At 40.4% G+C, this 16,875-nt stretch overlaps 1 long non-coding RNA gene across 1 annotated transcript in view; it reads left to right on the top strand.

Moving 5' to 3' along the window:
• LOC115941078 (uncharacterized) overlaps window positions 1–15,351 on the top strand; it is a 45,933-nt gene extending 30,582 nt beyond the window's left edge. The window contains exons 2-3 of the long non-coding RNA XR_004075808.2: window positions 12,132–12,331; window positions 15,036–15,351. This is a non-coding gene — a long non-coding RNA (uncharacterized LOC115941078). The remainder of the gene's footprint in view (window positions 1–12,131; window positions 12,332–15,035) is intronic.
• Window positions 15,352–16,875: the final 1,524 nt, after the last annotated feature.

Genomic DNA, 16,875 nt, shown 5'->3' with positions numbered 1-16,875 from the left:
CTTGCACATGTTAAATTTATTTTCAAGTATTTCATGTTTTTGTGTGTTTTTACCAGTTTTCAGTTTTCATTACTAGTATACAGAAATGCAATGGATTTTTGTATATTGATTTTATATCCTGTAATCTTCATAAGCTCGTTTATTAGTTCTCATATTTTTGTACCCCAAATTGGTCATGGCATATTTTCAGTTAATACATTTCTGAATTCCATTTTCTAATATTTTGTAAAAATACATTTTGTTTGTATTAACAGGACATATTGTTCTGTAATTTTCATTCCTTCTGATCTCTTTGTCTGGTTTTGGGATCATACTTGCCTCAAGAAATGAACTCAGAAATGTTTCCTCCTTTGCTATTGTTGTAGGACAGTATGTATAAAAGGGGTAAATTTATCTCCTCAAGAATTTGGTCAAATTTGCTAGTGAAGATCTTTGAGCCAGTCTTTTTCCTTTTTGGAAGGTATTCCATTTCATCAAAAGTTATAAGAATATGCAGGTCATCGATTTTTACTTCACTGATTTTGGTAGTTTTTGTCTTACCAGTAAGTGGTCCACTTCATCTAAGATGTAGAATTTTCTGGCATATGTCGTTTGTGTTCGTTTCATGTTTCCTTGTAATGTCTTTCTTGCATTAGTGATAATCTTTCTTGCATTTCTGGTACTGGCAATGTGTGACTTCTATCATTTTCTTCTTCAGTCAACCTGGCTATATATTTATCAGTTTTATTGATCTTTCTTGCAAATTTTGTGTTTTGTTTCATTGATTTTCTATTAGTTTTGCTGTTCTCAATTTCATTCCAATTTTCTCTTATCTTTATTATTTCATTTCTTCTGCATGTTTGGGTTTAATTTGTTCTTCTCTAGGTTTTTTTTTTGCTTTTTTTCTCTTTAGTTTTTTTTAAGGTGGAAATCGAGGTAATTGATTTCCGACCATTATTTTATTTATTTTTTATTTTATTTATTTATTTATTTAAAAAAAAATTTTTTTTTAAGATTTTATTTATTTATTTGAGAGAGAGAGAGTGAGAGACAGAGAGCATGAGAGGGAGGAGGGTCAGAGGGAGAAGCAGACTCCCCGCCGAGCAGGGAGCCCGATGCGGGACTCGATCCCGGGACTCCAGGATCATGACCTGAGCCGAAGGCAGTCGCTTAACCAACTGAGCCACCCAGGCGCCCTGACCATTATTTTAAAAACTAGTTTATTTTTTTAAAAAAATTAAACATTTAATGCTATAAACTTCCTTCCAAGCACTGTTTTAGCTACTTTAAACAAATTTCCTTTCCTAAATTATCACTTTGCTCAATTAAAATTATTTTCTAATTTCCCATGTGAGTTCCTCGTTGATCCATGTATTCTTAAATATATTGTTTATTTTCCAAACTTAGATCTTTTTCAGCTCTCTTTCTGTTATTGATTTTAGTTTCATTCCATTAGGGTTCAGAGCATATGCCTTGTAGGATTTCAAATGAATGATAAGGATGCCCACCCCTATTTTGGATTCCGCTTGTGCTCCTCTCTGCTCTGTCAGTTCTGTGAGTAATGTTTAAGGAAGCTCTGCTTTTAGGGGCGCCTAGGTGGCCCAGTCAGTTGAGCATGGACTCTTGATTTCAGCTCAGTTCATGATCTCAAGGTTGTGAGTTTGAGCCCCATGTCAGGCTCTGCACTCAGCGTGGAGTCTGCTCCAGATTCTCTCTCTCCCTCTCCCTCTTCCTCAGCCCTTCCCCCACCAAAAAAAATAATTAATAAAATCTTTAAGGAAGCTCTGCTTTTAGGTTCATATACTACATTGAGGATTATTTTGCTTCTTACTCCTTTATCATCATCCTATTTTCCTTATGAAAGTCCTTCTATATCTTAGCAATAATACTGCTTCCAAAGCCTCTTTCTCATATTAATATGGCCATTTCAGTCTTATTTTGTTAGTGTTTGCATGGTATATCATTTCCCATACTTATATTTTTAAGGTGTTTTATGTCAACAACAATAAAAAGAAAAAGACAAATATCCTGTTCATTAGAAAACTGAAAGGAGGGCGCCTGGGTGGCTCAGTTGATTAAGCGACTGCCTTCAGCTCAGGTCATGATCCTGGAGTCCAGGGATCGAGTCCCACATCGGGCTCCCTGCTCGGCAGGGGGTCTGCTTCTCCCTCTGCCCTCTTCCCTCGTGCTCTCTGTCTCTCATTCTCTCTCTCTCAAATAAATAAATAAAATCTTTAAAAAAAAAAAAGAAAACTGAAAGGAAATGAAGAGATAGGGCACATACTGGGAATGTCATGTAATAGTGTATATATATTAGATATTTTATATATATGCTTTCTCTTTTTCTCTCTATGGAGGATGATATAGCTTTGGTTCTGTTCCTAATAACTCCTTGCTAGAGGAAGACAACTTCTAGCATGAAACCGTAATGTACTTCGAAGGTCAATTTATGACCTTTGGTCTTTAATCTTTCAAATCTGAATTTAATTAATAATCATAATAATAAAGTAATGGTGATAATAACAGTAATAATTATGGTGATGCTAAATCTTCTTAAATGTACTATGTGCTAGCAATAATTTCTTTTTTTTTTTAAAGATTTTATTTATTTATTTGAGAGAGAGAATGAGAGACAGAGAACACGAGAGGGAAGAGGGTCAGAGGGAGAAGCAGACCCCCCGCTGAGCAGGGAGCCCGATGTGGGACTCGATCCCGGGACTCCAGGATCATGACCTGAGCCGAAGGCAGTCGCTTAACCAACTGAGCCACCCAGGCGCCCCTAGCAATAATTTCTTTACCTACATAATGTCATTTAATTTTCATAATTGTCCAGTGGATTAAATTCTTCTATTAACCCCATTTATAGCTTATGGTAAGCAACATTCTAAAGATGCCACCCCCCCACAAGATTCTGTTTTTTCTGGCTACCCAATCAAACCATAAACTAGGTACAGCTATGAAGAAACTTTATAGATGCAGTTAGGATTGTTCATCACTTGACATTAAGAAAGAGGGAATTTTCAGGCAGGATTAACTTAATTACATGAACCCCTAAAAGCAAGGAATTGTCTCTGGATGCAGACAAGAGGAAGGTGCAAAGGCAAATCAGAGAGATTTGAAGCACAAAAAGGGCCGGGTATGCATGGTTGGTTTGAAGTTGGAGAGGACCATGGAGAAGGAATGATCTTTAGGAGAAGAGAGGAACCCTCAGTTAACCCCAGTAACCTCAGGAAACAGACCTCAGTGCTCCAAGCACAAGGAACTGGATTTTGCCAGCTCCCCGAAGGAGCTTGAAAGTGGATTCTTCTCCAGATCCTCCAGATAAGAGCTTGACCATCCAACACCCGTTTCAGGCTTTGCAAAGGCTCTAAACAGACTCCAGTTGAACCTTATTGTCTCACCTACAGAATTGGAATTTAATAAATGGGCATTGCTTTTAGCTGCTAAGTTTGGGTTAATTTGCTACCCATCAAGAGAAAACTAATACACAGTTAAAATAAATAGAATTTAGAAAGATTACATAACTTTCCCAGTTTAGTCTGATTGAAAACCTTTGCATTCTACCACTATGCTAATACAAAACAAACAAACAACAACAAAAAAACTTTTATTTTTTTGCCATACATTTAAACTCTGTTCTCTTGTGTAAATACCTAATGCTCTTTTTTAGTCATTATTACCAACCATTTATAATTCTTTCCATTCTCAGAAGCATCTAACACCACACAAGCACATAGCTGGAATTCAAGAAAGGAAAAGTCTCATTAAATTGATTTGAATTCTTAAATCTGGTGCATTTCCTATCCCCCTCAGATCTTAAGCTGAAAAAGATTTTAATGAAGCTTGCATAAATCAGAGTGGCATTATATGGTCTAATAGTTAACTAATCTTTAATTGTGCAGTACTTTGAAATTTAATGACCATTATAGAGAATTCTGTCAGGATTAAAATGAACCAGGGAGGCTCACAATAGAAGAACGAAGTAGAAAAATGCCCATTGCTGATGCCAAAAGTGGCATTTTTGTTGCTATCTTCCTATGGGAGATCTTGCAGTAAAATTAAAATTAGGTCTATTGTTCAATTGTTTTTGAGGGTTTCCTTTCCTATTGTTTGCTGACTTGAGTTGTCATGTGTTGACAAATGGAACCATAGGAACAAATCAATCAAGATTTTTCTGTATATGAGGACAATAGGTCTAGGAAACAAAGGGTAGGGAAGGAGATGTAGCCTGATTTGCTGTCCTGACAAAAAGACTTTTAAAACATTAAAACAGAAAACACAAGGAACATATAAAACAACAGCAACAATCAATGCCAAATAGAACTTAATCATTTTACTTCATGATATATATTGCTTGAAACTTCATAGAAACATTTCAAAATCCTAACTAGATTCATTGACCATTTATTGAGCCCCTCCCATGGACTGAGAAACTGTGTTTCATACATTATCTAATTTCCTTTTCAGTATTTCTATAGAGCAAGCAAAGCAGGTATTTTTTCCCAATTTACAAATGAGAAATCAGATACTCAAAATACTTATGAAACTTTCTCAAGTGCCAAAAACTTGTTTGTAACATAATATGAAACAGTAACATGAAACCAGATGTCAACTCATATTTTAATGACTATCCTAAAATGTCAGAATTGAAAAAATAACCTCACTAATCCAAAATAAGTTATCTTTACATGTTGAATAGCCATATTTACCAAATTCAAAATAGACGTATGCAATAGAATAATGAGAATATTTGAAATTCAATGACCTGGAATACACAAGTCATACAGGCCATTAATACATATGCATGGCTACTGGAGATGGTGAAAATAAATGCCTTTATAATTCAGCTTGACAAATGAAAGCAACTCATATGGATGCTCTGATATATAGACAGTTTACTTAAAAATAGACAAAACAGGCTTCAGGTTGGGAGTATGGCAATCTCCATCCTAATGAGTTGTTTTATATATACAAAGAAATATGTTTCAATCAAGAGCAGGGTGGTCAACATGAATCCAAATGACAGTATCCAGTTGGCCTTGTGTTCTCTTTTGCTGGGACAGGGGACACACAATAACTCATCCACCCCAGTGATGGTGCTTCTTGTATTAGGGATCCATAGGCTAAGGCCACAAGAGACATTACCCCGTAAAGTTCTGCGCTGAGTTCACACTCACCAAGCCGGGAGCTGTTATTAACTTGACATCCTAGTAGATTTGCTTTTAGAAGAAAACATTCTGATCAGTCAAAACAAATATCCAGGTTACTGAGCAAAAATAGTCAACTCTGTATAAGTTAAATAACTGACATCCTGATGTGCACATTAGTCTCAGTTTAAGCCGAGTCTCAAAGTCTGATTGACTCAGTGACAAAGCTGAGCTGCTGGATGGGCAAACCTCAGGTTCACTCTAGCTCTGCCCATGGCCCTCCTGAGCCAGGCACACAAACACAGATACCACGTGCCCATCTTTGCTTAAGGATTACTCAGAAAAGCCACTGTTTGCCCACTGGTGATGGACTGTCCTTCAGCAAATACTTCCTCCTCTCCCACACCAGGTGGGGTGGAGCGTACTCCCCTGACACACTGACTTTGCATTTAGCCATGACTTGCTTTGGACAATGGAATATGAAGGAATATGACATGGGTAGAGAGGTTAAACATGTATGTGGTTTCATCTGTCCACTTGCGTTGCCGTAATCCTCCAAAAAGAAGCACAAACTCCAGGTGGCCACTGCCTCTGCAGACTGGGCCTCGGAAGCAAATGGGCAGAGCCAAGCCAGATCTCACCTGTAGCCTGTAGACAAGTTCACCAGACCCAGATGAGATCAGCCTTGTCCCTGCCGAGCAAGGAAAACAACATGTGTTATTGTAGGCCACTGAGATTCTGAGTGTTCTGCTATACTACACAATAGATAGATGATAGATAGATAGATAGAAAGATACACACACATATGCATTTGGCTAATATACTCTGCTATTTATTACAATTTCTTTGGTGTTTGTATTTTCCTTGACTTGATCTATTTCCATTTAGTTTACCTTTCTGCCCAGATGTGACCTCCAGAATCAATGCTGTTTCCCAGGATGTTTGTTTCTGCCCCCGCTGACCTCAGTTTTTGGGCTCAGACATTTTAATATTTAGACGCTAGCTTTCACCAGTGCACAAGTCTGCCCTTGGGCTTCTTGGGTCTCCTGCATTGCCTATGATTAGAATTCTTCCCCTTATTTTCAAATTTCTAAACCAAAAACTCAAACTTGCATCCTGGCTGGGCCTGCTCTGGCTCCCCTACAAGATGGGCAAAGGGAGGCCTTGGGTTCTGAGGATCCATGGATGGGCATTTAGCAAGATCAGGCCACTCTGTGATGTCTGAGGCAGCAAACAGCCTTCTCATCTTCTCAGTGCAGACTACAATAATGCTGGAGAAGGGGAAAACAACAGAAACCAGGGGTCTCCCAAGCCCTCACATGTTAACTGGGAAAGCGTGAGGCAGGGAGCATGAGGTATAATCTCCTTTTCCACAGCTCAGATTTATGTGTCTCTTTTAGCTCCAAAAGTCAGCTTCCATGTCATGGCCAACCTCAACCTCTATAAAAGACTCAATTTAGGTAAAGTAGAACTAACCGTCCTCTCTTCCTGCCTCTATTCCCAAGTCCAAGATTGTGACTCAACATGTTCGCCAACCACCATTCTGAATTTCCTCAGCCAGCGCCTTAACTTGTTGTGTGGTGCAGTTAGTGGGATGACCCTGAATCTGGTTCTCTAAGGCTGTGATTAGCATCTCATGGAAGACCACGGTTGCCGTAATTGCCCATTTATGTTTGTTCTCAGTGATTACAGAATGGGAGCTACTCCAGCGGTCTTCCTGGTTCCAGGCACATTCCTTTCTATCCTCCTAGTTAAGCAACAACCCTAGAGAATCAAGGTCATCGGCATCAGTGACTCCATCAATAAAGTAACAACTACTTTGTCTGCTGGACTCTTTTCATAACCTAAATGCCAGGATAGGATTGGCAGTTTTCAGTTTGGGGGTTCTATTACACTGTGGCTTTATAGAAGCAGCCTCTTCTTGGGACTAAGACCTAAGTTCTACTAGGTAAGCCCAAGTTTCATAGTTGGGAAGCACAAGTTCCACAAATGAGATATATTGGTGATTTGTTGAGAGGAGCCAACCTGCTTTGACCCCATGGAACACAGATGCATGTATTCCAGCTCTTGAGACACTACATAAAATATATGCCACTGGTATGCATATATAGCTTCATGGAGTGCACCAGCCCAAAGTTGAATGTCCTATATTTCATCTGGCCACTTTCTAGTCTCTTGGAGCATATTATAATTGTGTTGATTGTTGGCTCTCCATAATAAAATGGGTTCCTGGGTCTGATACAGTGTTGAGTGGGATTCTATGCTGATAGGTCAGATTGTCTTGAAATAGTAGTGTGAGGGAAGCACGGTGAGCAGGAAAGCAAACCCGGATCTGTTTTTTAGGTGATGGCATCCAGTTAGAAATGCTGCCATTCAGAGCTCCACCATCCCAGCTCCCCACCCCTAGATGGTACATGAGTGCCTGAGAGAAGGTGTGAGTCACAGGATCTTGTGGTGGAGAGAGAGTTGGGGTCCTTCCATACAGGAAGCATCCTGCATCCTCCCTGGTCTTTGTTTCAGGGGAGCTTCTGTTTGTGGGCAGCTCAGTGGATGGAAGAACAGTGAAGTGTGTCCTCCCCGAGGCATTCTGCTGTTGTTTGCTGCCGAGGTCTACTGATGAGATCACTTCTGGTGTGATCTTGTAGCTTGGGAAAGGGTGAGGAGAAAATCTTCCATACCCGTGTGCTGGGTAGACTCATCTCAGTCCCGACTCCTGACTATGATGACTGCATGACTGTCAGGCAAGGAGCTTAGCTCCACAGTCTTCAGCAACATCTGCAGTGCTCTGGTCCCTTCAGCATTGTCTCCTTCATCTGCCTACCATTCCACAAGACAGAGGAGAAACTAGACTACGTGCCACACTCTGGTAGCGAGAGACCAAGATCCCCCTCTGCCTCACCAAAGCTGGCTACCCCATTCACTGGGATGTTCCTGCCCCTGGTTGGACGCAAGGGTTGAGAAAATTGGTAAGGGTGCATGTGGGGGCACACTGCTGGACATCTCCTTCTAGAATTCCAGAAAGGGACCTGAGCCCTGGCTTTGTCACCATCTTTATGAGCACCCCTGCTCTCCTCCCTCTCTGGGCCTTTGCACTGCTCATCACATCCTGCTTCCCATAAGCACACTTCACAAAGCAATGTTTATTCTTGATAGGAATGATACATTCCATCAGTATTCTATTCTAATCGATTCTGTTGTGTCCTAATCAATACCTGGGGACAAACACACCAAAAAAAAAACCAAACCAAAACAAAACAAACAAACAAACAAAAAAACACAAAAAAACAAGCACACAAAAACTTATCTTAATGTCACTTAATCAATTTTATGACCCATTCTTGAATGTGAAAAACAGAACTACAGGAAATCTTAAAGTCCTTTCCTAACCTCACATGACTAGCTTGTTTTTGTTTTTAGTTGTTGTTTTGTTTTGTCTTTACAAAACAACTAGCAAGTTAAAAAACTCAGCTTCCAACCTCAAAGCTTCTCTATGACCTCTGTTCTAGGACACATAGCAAGGAAGCTGAGGGCTCGAGCAGGGAGACAGAAGACTGCATAAGAGCCTGGCTTAGGAGTAAATTAAAATGGGTGGGTTTCATATGTGCAAAACATTATCCTCATTATAGGACCTTCTATTATCTCAGTGTGAATGAAGTAAGGTAATATCTGCCAAATGCTAAATCCCGATTCTGGCTGTTTTCCTTCCTCTCTTTTTCTTCACAGCACACTGACTGAGATCTCTTCTGTTCAGGTCTCTGGATTTTGGCCCAGTTAGGGGTCGATAGTGAATAAGGATATGGCTGTTAATAGTGAAAGGAGGCTCCACTCCTTATTCCCATCTAGAAACAAAATCAAGGCACAATCAAACAAACATCTTTGAAACTAGTCAGAGAACATGTATCTCAACATGGCTTGTTTGGTTTACCCAAGGACAGAGTGGGGCCTCAAGGTGAGAGGCTGCCTGGGTGAGCCGCCTCACCCTACAACCCTATACGCCCCTGTGTCCCATTACAGGGACATGGATGGGCATGGTTATAGGCACATTAGGGAGGGGAGGTGACCAGTGCGAAGGTTTAGAAACTATTATAATTTAGGATCTTAAAACTCTTGTGAAAATATCTCTGGATCATTAGGACCGGGACATGACTCCACCAGCACCTGGTCGGTGCAGTGACTAATAAAGTTTGTTACAATTCACCAGCCACTGTGCTCTCTCATTTGACACTTCCATAGGGTCCACAGGGTGCAGGCTAAATGGGGTAATGTGGCCTGGAGGCTATAGCAATCCGTTTCAAGGGAAAAATTGCAGCATGATCCAGTCCATTTATGTGCCTGGTTTGGATAGCACTGTTTGCACAGTGTAAAAGGTGCTACAGAATGAATAAAGGGATAGATGAACACATAAACGGACGCCTTAATGCATGGTCAACTGAGATGGGGATTGGTATTGGGAAATAGTAGAAAATCCATAGATTGGTCTCTGCTCCCAGTTCCTGGCACAGGGCGCCTAAACCCCTTGGAATTTTGTGGGAAATAGGAATGTCTTTTGTTATAACAAGGTGACACTTGGGCTCCTGGATTAGCACCAGGTTAGTGTCAGAATCGAATTGAATTGTGGGGTATCCAGATGGTGTTGCAGAGAATTGCTTGGTGTGGGGAATGAACCCACCTATCTGGTGTCAGATGTGTTGTGAGTGTGTTGTAGTGAGCGTAAAGGAAGAGGGGAGGTTTTTTATTTGCAGGTATGTCAAAATAAAATTCATCAGGTATATTTACTGTAAAGGCCCCAGTGCCTTTTGGATGCATTCTAAGTATTCAAAGGAGGGCTAAAATACATGGGTTCTTAAACATGGTTGATCATTGGCTCCTTTGGCGTGAACTTTGAGTGGAGAACACGCTCTGGAAATCAGTGATGCAGACACAAGAGGATACACTTTAGCCAGAATCAGATATTCATACTGTCACCCTCTTTCTTTAGCTTTGCCCCCAAAGTCTTAATTAGTCTTAATTTTTTAAATATTAGTTTATTTCATTGTAGCCATAGTAACAAGGCCATGTAATGAATTTTCTCTATTCTTTGTAAAAATTATTGAAGTTGCTCCTGTCCTTCCCTATCCCTCAAACCCACTAATCACTCCCCTTTTCTTTCAGTTAATCTTTTCTCCCCCAGTCTACAAGCAAATCTCATTCTGGAATGTTAACTCTCAAACCTGAAGATAAAATATTCTTTGATGAGTCTGTCCCTATAATTATTTGCAGGATAATCTTTCCTTTAAATATTAGCAAATTGTTGGCAATCTCTTTGCATACCAATGCACGATTCATTGACAATTCTCTATGGTTGTATTCTTAGTGCAAGTTTTAAAGTAAATAATGCTGGCTTATGAGCTGACAAATCTGCTGCTGAAATACTTTCATTTTCTATCTACCAGCTGTCCTCTCTGAGAGGCAAGACGTAATGAGTCCCAGGAAGAGGATTATATAGTACCACCTATTCCATTAGGATATTTTATTTCTAAGTTTGAGAGCAGCCAGTTGTGAGCTTAAATATTATATCACAGAGCTTTTGATTAGAATGTTTTTTTGTTATTCATTTTATACTGCAGAGGTTCAAAATGTATTTCTAATTTAATTTTTTTTTCAACTGAATAGCAGGAGTGATAGCAGCTATGATGTTTCTTCAAAGAGTTTCTGGGAAAAAAAAGTGCTTAGTAACTTTGAGTTCAAAGTATGCTCTAGAGAGCAAGAACAAAAGAAAATCTCTAAGTGTTGGCAAATAAAACAGCATCATTTATTTTGTTGTTAGTAAAATCTTTTTGACTATCTACTACGTGTAAGTCACTGTGTAATGTGTGTAGATATACCATGTCTGCATGTATTCTTGCCCGACAGAAAGTCCAGCATGCAGCTGGTGCTTAATAATTGGAATTCCTGTCCCCAACTCTACCCTGTGCTGAGAGTTTGGGCAAAACAGGTCACAGGAGTTGTCTGACCCCAATGATAGCTGAGGGGACGTCATGCCAACATGAAGTGTTGAGAGGGGAGGCTTTGGGCCATTAGCTCCACAGGATTCCGACAAGCAGGGGAGCCAAACGGATTAAGACGCTGTCTGCGCATTCAGAGAATAGCAAGGCTCTAGCACTGCTCTGTTGTTAATGGAAACTGGGTACTTTTCTTTTATATCGAGCACAATGGTATTTTGATTGTTATAACTACTCAAATGGATAATGTTTTCAAAAGCAGACCTGTACTGAAAATATGCCCCCCATAATTGTCCTTTGCTTCCTTGCTCAAGGTCTGTTGCTCTCACAACAGACTTTGACCCACCACAAGTCACTGTGAAGTCCTGACTTCAGCCCTTGCTTCCTTGCTGGATCTGCTCAAATCTCAGGGCTCACCGTTCAATCCCCTAGCCCATTCTGTCTTTCTCCAAGGACCTCCAGTCCCAGATAAAATCAACCTCTGTGTGTTTGTACCAGCAAGGCTGAACATCGCTGGAGAAAAATCACACAGCCTAGAATATTGGTTTTGCTTTATTCTTGTGATTTTGTACTTGTAACAGACTCTGTGAGCAGCTGGGATTACACATCACCTTGCTCACATAGTCTTGCTCTCCTGCTGTCTGAGATGCATATTTCATACTTTCTCTTCTCTCCCCAGAACTTCACATGGTACTTCTCACTCTTAGCTACTGACCTAACTCTATGACTGGACACCAAAGGACATTACACAAGAGCACCTCATTTTTGGTGCAGCTTGAGAATTGCTTTAAGGCTGGTCTGCAGGGCTGGTGACCCCTCTCAATTGTCCATGCTCTTTGCCAATTCCCTTTCCTCCTTTTTTTACCTTGCCTCTGTCACTGGGAATACCTAGAGTTTTACCAAGGACACTTTGTCTATGTCGAGATATGATCCATAATCCCTATTAATTACAGGTGCTAGCTGGGCCCATTATTCCATTTCAACCCCCAGGCCCAATTTAACTTCTTATATTTTTGTCTCTTAGTCCAGGATCCTGGCAGAAGACCATGAGCAGTAGTGGGATGGAAGATGACATGAGGAAATAACACATCCAAGGGGATTCTGAGACTTTTAAAGCAGAATTTGCAGGAGCTGGAGTTACACCAGGATGATTGGGAAGGGCCAAAGGGGTATCATGGTGATAAAGATTTTACCCCCTGAATTTTCTTTCTTGAGCTAGAAGTGGTAAGTTTCAATAAGTAACAGAGATCGTAAATTATAAGCCATACGTACGTGTTTGCCATATGTACCCTAGAAGCTTCTACATATTATTTTAGGAAATTATCTTATTTAAACTTAAGACATTTCATTAAATGTAGCCTTGACTATCATTTGAGTTTTGTGGTTTTTGCAAGACTAATGTAAAGGAATTAAATCGCAGTTGTTAAATTGTTTCTGCAGAAGTTTATGATGCACTGATGTCCCTCTTCCTCCTAAACTCCTTCTCAATGGGAGTACACACAATTATTCACCTGCTTATTTATTTCACAAGAAGAAATACTTCTGAACCCCCTACACTATTTCAGTTTTTTTTTTTTATTCTAGGCTTTGATACTTAAGATATAATCAAAATAGATAAAACTTGTTTTCAAAGAGTTTATGTTCTGTGGAAGGGGATTACAATAAGCTTACATCTCTATATATTGGTAGATGCATATATGTGTACATAGGGTGATAAATACTATGAGGGAAGATAAAACAGCCTGAGGAAAAGGTACTGAAACATGGCAAGGGTGGGTAACTCTTTTATATGGACTTGTCAGCAAAGGCCTCATCAAATAGGCTACATTTGATCAGAGTCTTAAGGAAAGGAGGGAATAAGCCCAGAAGAGGCAGGCCCAAGGTCATTGCAAGTGTGCAGACACTGGGGAGGAAGCATGCTCAGTGTGCCTGAAAGACAACAGGAGGCGAGCAAGACTGCAAGAGAGCGATTGGAAGGGTGAGCCAAGGGGGTGGGATCAAAGACAAGTACAGATTGCAGATCTCCTGGGAAAGATTTCTTAGGAAGAGCATTGAATGCACAGGTCTCTAATAAAAGAGAATTATAATTTGGACTTCATCATAATTAAAAACTTCTATTCCTCAAAAGTCATTGATAATTAAAGAAAACTATACGTCTAAGACTGATAGAAAATATTTGTAAGACACATATCTCATAAAGCACTTGCATCTAGGATATATAAAGAACTCTCAAAATTCAATAAGAAAATAAAACTTCAATTAAAAAAATTAGCAAAAGATCTGAACAGACGCTTCACCCAAAAAAACAGAATAGCAGGTAAGCACATGAAAAATAAAAACAACAACAACAAAAAAGGCTCAACATCATTAATCAAGAATAAAATTACAGAAAAGTACAATGACACATCTATTAGAAAACTGAAAAAAAAAAACAACTGTGCATATACATATCCATTGCTGGAGAAGATACAGAGAGACTGGAACTCACATACATTTCTAATAGGAATGCAAAATGGTGCAGATATTTTGGAAAGTAGTTTTTTATAGTCTCAAAAAATTAAACATTTATCATATGGTCTAGTGCTCCTACTTACATGTATTTGACCCTAGAGAAATGAAAATTTAAGTTCCCACAAAAATCTATCTGCAAATATTTATAGCATCTTTCATTGTAATCACCGAAGCTGGAAAAATCTAATCAACTTGGGTTTTTCAAAATAGTGAATGGATCAATAGACAGTGTTATGTGCATACAATGGAATATTACCAGGCAATAAAAAGTAACATACTATTGTTACACAAAGCAACAAGGGAGAATCTCAAGTGCATAATATTAAATGAAGGAAGCCAACATTTCCATACTATATCATTCCTTTGTGTGACATTGTGGAAAAGGAAAAATCACAGTGGTAGAAATGATGCTGGTGGCAGGGGACAACATAGGGGAAGGATGATGACACTTTGGGGTGATAGAAGTGTTCTATATATTGATTGTGGTGGTGGTTACAGAACCTATTGCATTTATTAAAGTTTATGAGCTGTACACTCACTGTGTGTCTATTACCTTAATAGAGCTAATTAAAATATTAGAAGTCTGATTTATGTGGATATTACACTAACCAAGAATTATGTATATCATTAGTGAAAATTATAATGAGGCGGGTGATAAAATCCTTAAGGAATAAGGATTTCGGGGTTTGTAGGCGACTCAAACAAATGGTATTATCTGATTCCGTGAGTTCCAAACCTGGGGACTCTTCAGGGAGGAAGCTAAATGAAAGGAGTTTACATCAAAGCTTTGGAAACAGCAGTAAAAGGGAAGCTCCTTGAGCTGCATGAAGGGTGTGGATGGGTAAACAGTTGTGGTTTCGAGAAGATTTCAGAGAAAGCAGAGTTCTCCATGGTGTCCCAGATTCCAATAAGAACAAGAACAGCAACAACATTTAAGAAATGAGATTTAAAAAAAAAAATAAGAGAATGTACTAATGACTAACATTTCCAAAAGGTAGAGTGGAAGTATTGAGGACACTGGTGATGAATGGAAGAAAGATCAGTTTAACAACATACAGAACCACAGTGGAGGGAGAATCCAAGGGATGCAGGGGGACCTAGGCTTATTAACCTTATGGGGGCTCATGACCTCCATGTCAAAGAACCATAGGAGGACCAAGGTGGGTGTACCTCTGAGTGTTGGCAGGAGGTGAGGGTAGAGGTCACCCGTGAGCACGTAGGGCTCTGGAGGCCCCTCTCCCCTCGTGCTGAAAGTGCTGGCTATATAGAAACAGGGAGGTCTTCCCAAGGTCCCGTGGAGGTTTTTGGTGAATATCTCCAGTGCCTAATTTTAGAGTTTCTAACATCAGAAATTCACTTAATATTTTTATTTATTTATTTATTTATTTATTAAAGATTGTATTTATTTATTTGACAGAGAGAGACACAGCAAGAGAGGGAACACAAGCAGGGGGAGTCGGAGAGGGAGAAGCAGACTTCCCACGGGGCAGGGAGCCCAATGCGGGCTCGATCCCAGGACCCTGGGACCAGGACCCGAGCCGACGGCAGACGCTTAACTGACTGAGCCACCCAGGCGCCCCTCACTTAATATTTTTAAATCAATGGATGGAAAGAAAATGATAAGCGTTCAGAATCCTTTGTCTAATCACACTACTTGACAGTCAGTCTTGCTGTTTAGAGTCCATCAGCATGTGTGACAACAATCTTTTTAATAAAGTAAAATTGTAAATCTTCCTGTTTGTAGATGTAGCGTTCATATTCACTTGACTCCATTTGAAGGCCTACTAAGTGGCTGCTGATTGACTGGGCTTGAACGATTTCACGGGAACAAAGATCCCTTCTCCTGGATAGAGAAAAGGTAGTTTCCTAGTCTTCTGTATTGCTTGGGTTAGTCTACTGTAGGAGAGTGAAATGTGCAGGGTCTAACCAAGCCAGCATAATCCCTTGATCTGGCTACTCTGGGGGCTTGTTTACGCCTCCCAAATTTCTGTCATTGATGGAGTGCTTTCAGAAAGAGAGGCGGTTCCAGTGTAGGAGAGCCAAGGGCAGATATCCTGGTGTCCATTATCAAGGGAGCCTGACCAAAGAATCGGTTCCAGTTCCTAACACGACAGCCCCAGGCCAGCTGGATACCAGTATTATCTGTAACCACAGGTCCATGCATTTCCCAATTTAGGCTGTAGAAGCTCCTTTGCTGTCCACATATGGCTATTCTTTGCTATTTATTTGTTTTGCTTCTCCTGGGGTTCTTTCTCTTGCCATGATTATATCCACCACCTTTCATGACTATGTGGTTCTTCAAAAATTACACATTGATAAATGTTTTAAGGACAAAAGAGAAAGCTGTTTAGAGCTGACATGAAATTTTCTCTTGTTTCCTTAAAGCTTGTTTGCCAGGGAATGAAAAGCTACAATTACTTTAACGTGATCATGGGTTTTCACACCGATGCTGAATGCACAATTACTCTTGGCTTTGGGAATGAGTTTGAAAAGGGACACAGAAAGGTAATCAACTGGGTGTCTTGGGCAGACAAAAGGAGGCTGATTCAGGAAGGGCCAGAGGGCAGAGGACGTGGATGCACAACCCCCTCCTCCTCCCTCCCCCCCCACCTCTGCAGAATGCTCACACTGTGGTTTAACCATTCCCAGAGCTCCTTTCTGGTCCTTATCATCAAATGCTTAATTTTCTTTTTAAGATTTTATTTATTTATTTGACAGAGACAGCAAGAGAGGGAACACAAGCAGGGTGGGGGGACTGGAGAAGGAGAAGCAGGCTCCCTGCTGAACAGGGAGTCCGATGCGGGGCTCAATCCCAGGATGCCAGGATCATGACCTGAGCCAAAGGCAGACGCCTAACAACTGAGCCACCCAGGCGCCCCAAATGGTTAATTTTCAAATGATCGGTTAGATCTGCTTGCCCTAACATGAGATTTCCACCATCTTAATCAGGAATGTGACAGAGGGGCAGCTGGGTGTCTCAGTTGGTTAAGCGTCTGACTTCAGCTCAGGTCATGATCTCAGGGTCCTGGAATCGGGCCCTGTGTCAGCGTCCTCACTCAGCAGGGAGTCTGCTTGTCCCTCTGTCCCTTCCCCTGTGCATGCTCTCTCACACACACACACACTATCTGTCTCAATGTGACAGAATCTGATTGGGTTTTAATCATGGTATTAGTGGTCTCGGGTGAAGTCCGAAAGGAATGAACTCTGGGGGTTTTCTGGGGGTGAGAGGTGACCCCCAAGTGTGAAGTCAGGCACCG

The sequence above is a fragment of the Leptonychotes weddellii genome, chromosome 4, assembly GCF_054177405.1.
Source record: "Leptonychotes weddellii isolate Sample4059 chromosome 4, ASM5417740v2, whole genome shotgun sequence".
Taxonomy (NCBI): Eukaryota; Metazoa; Chordata; class Mammalia; order Carnivora; family Phocidae; genus Leptonychotes; species Leptonychotes weddellii.
This window is presented reverse-complemented; position numbering and strand designations above follow the sequence as displayed.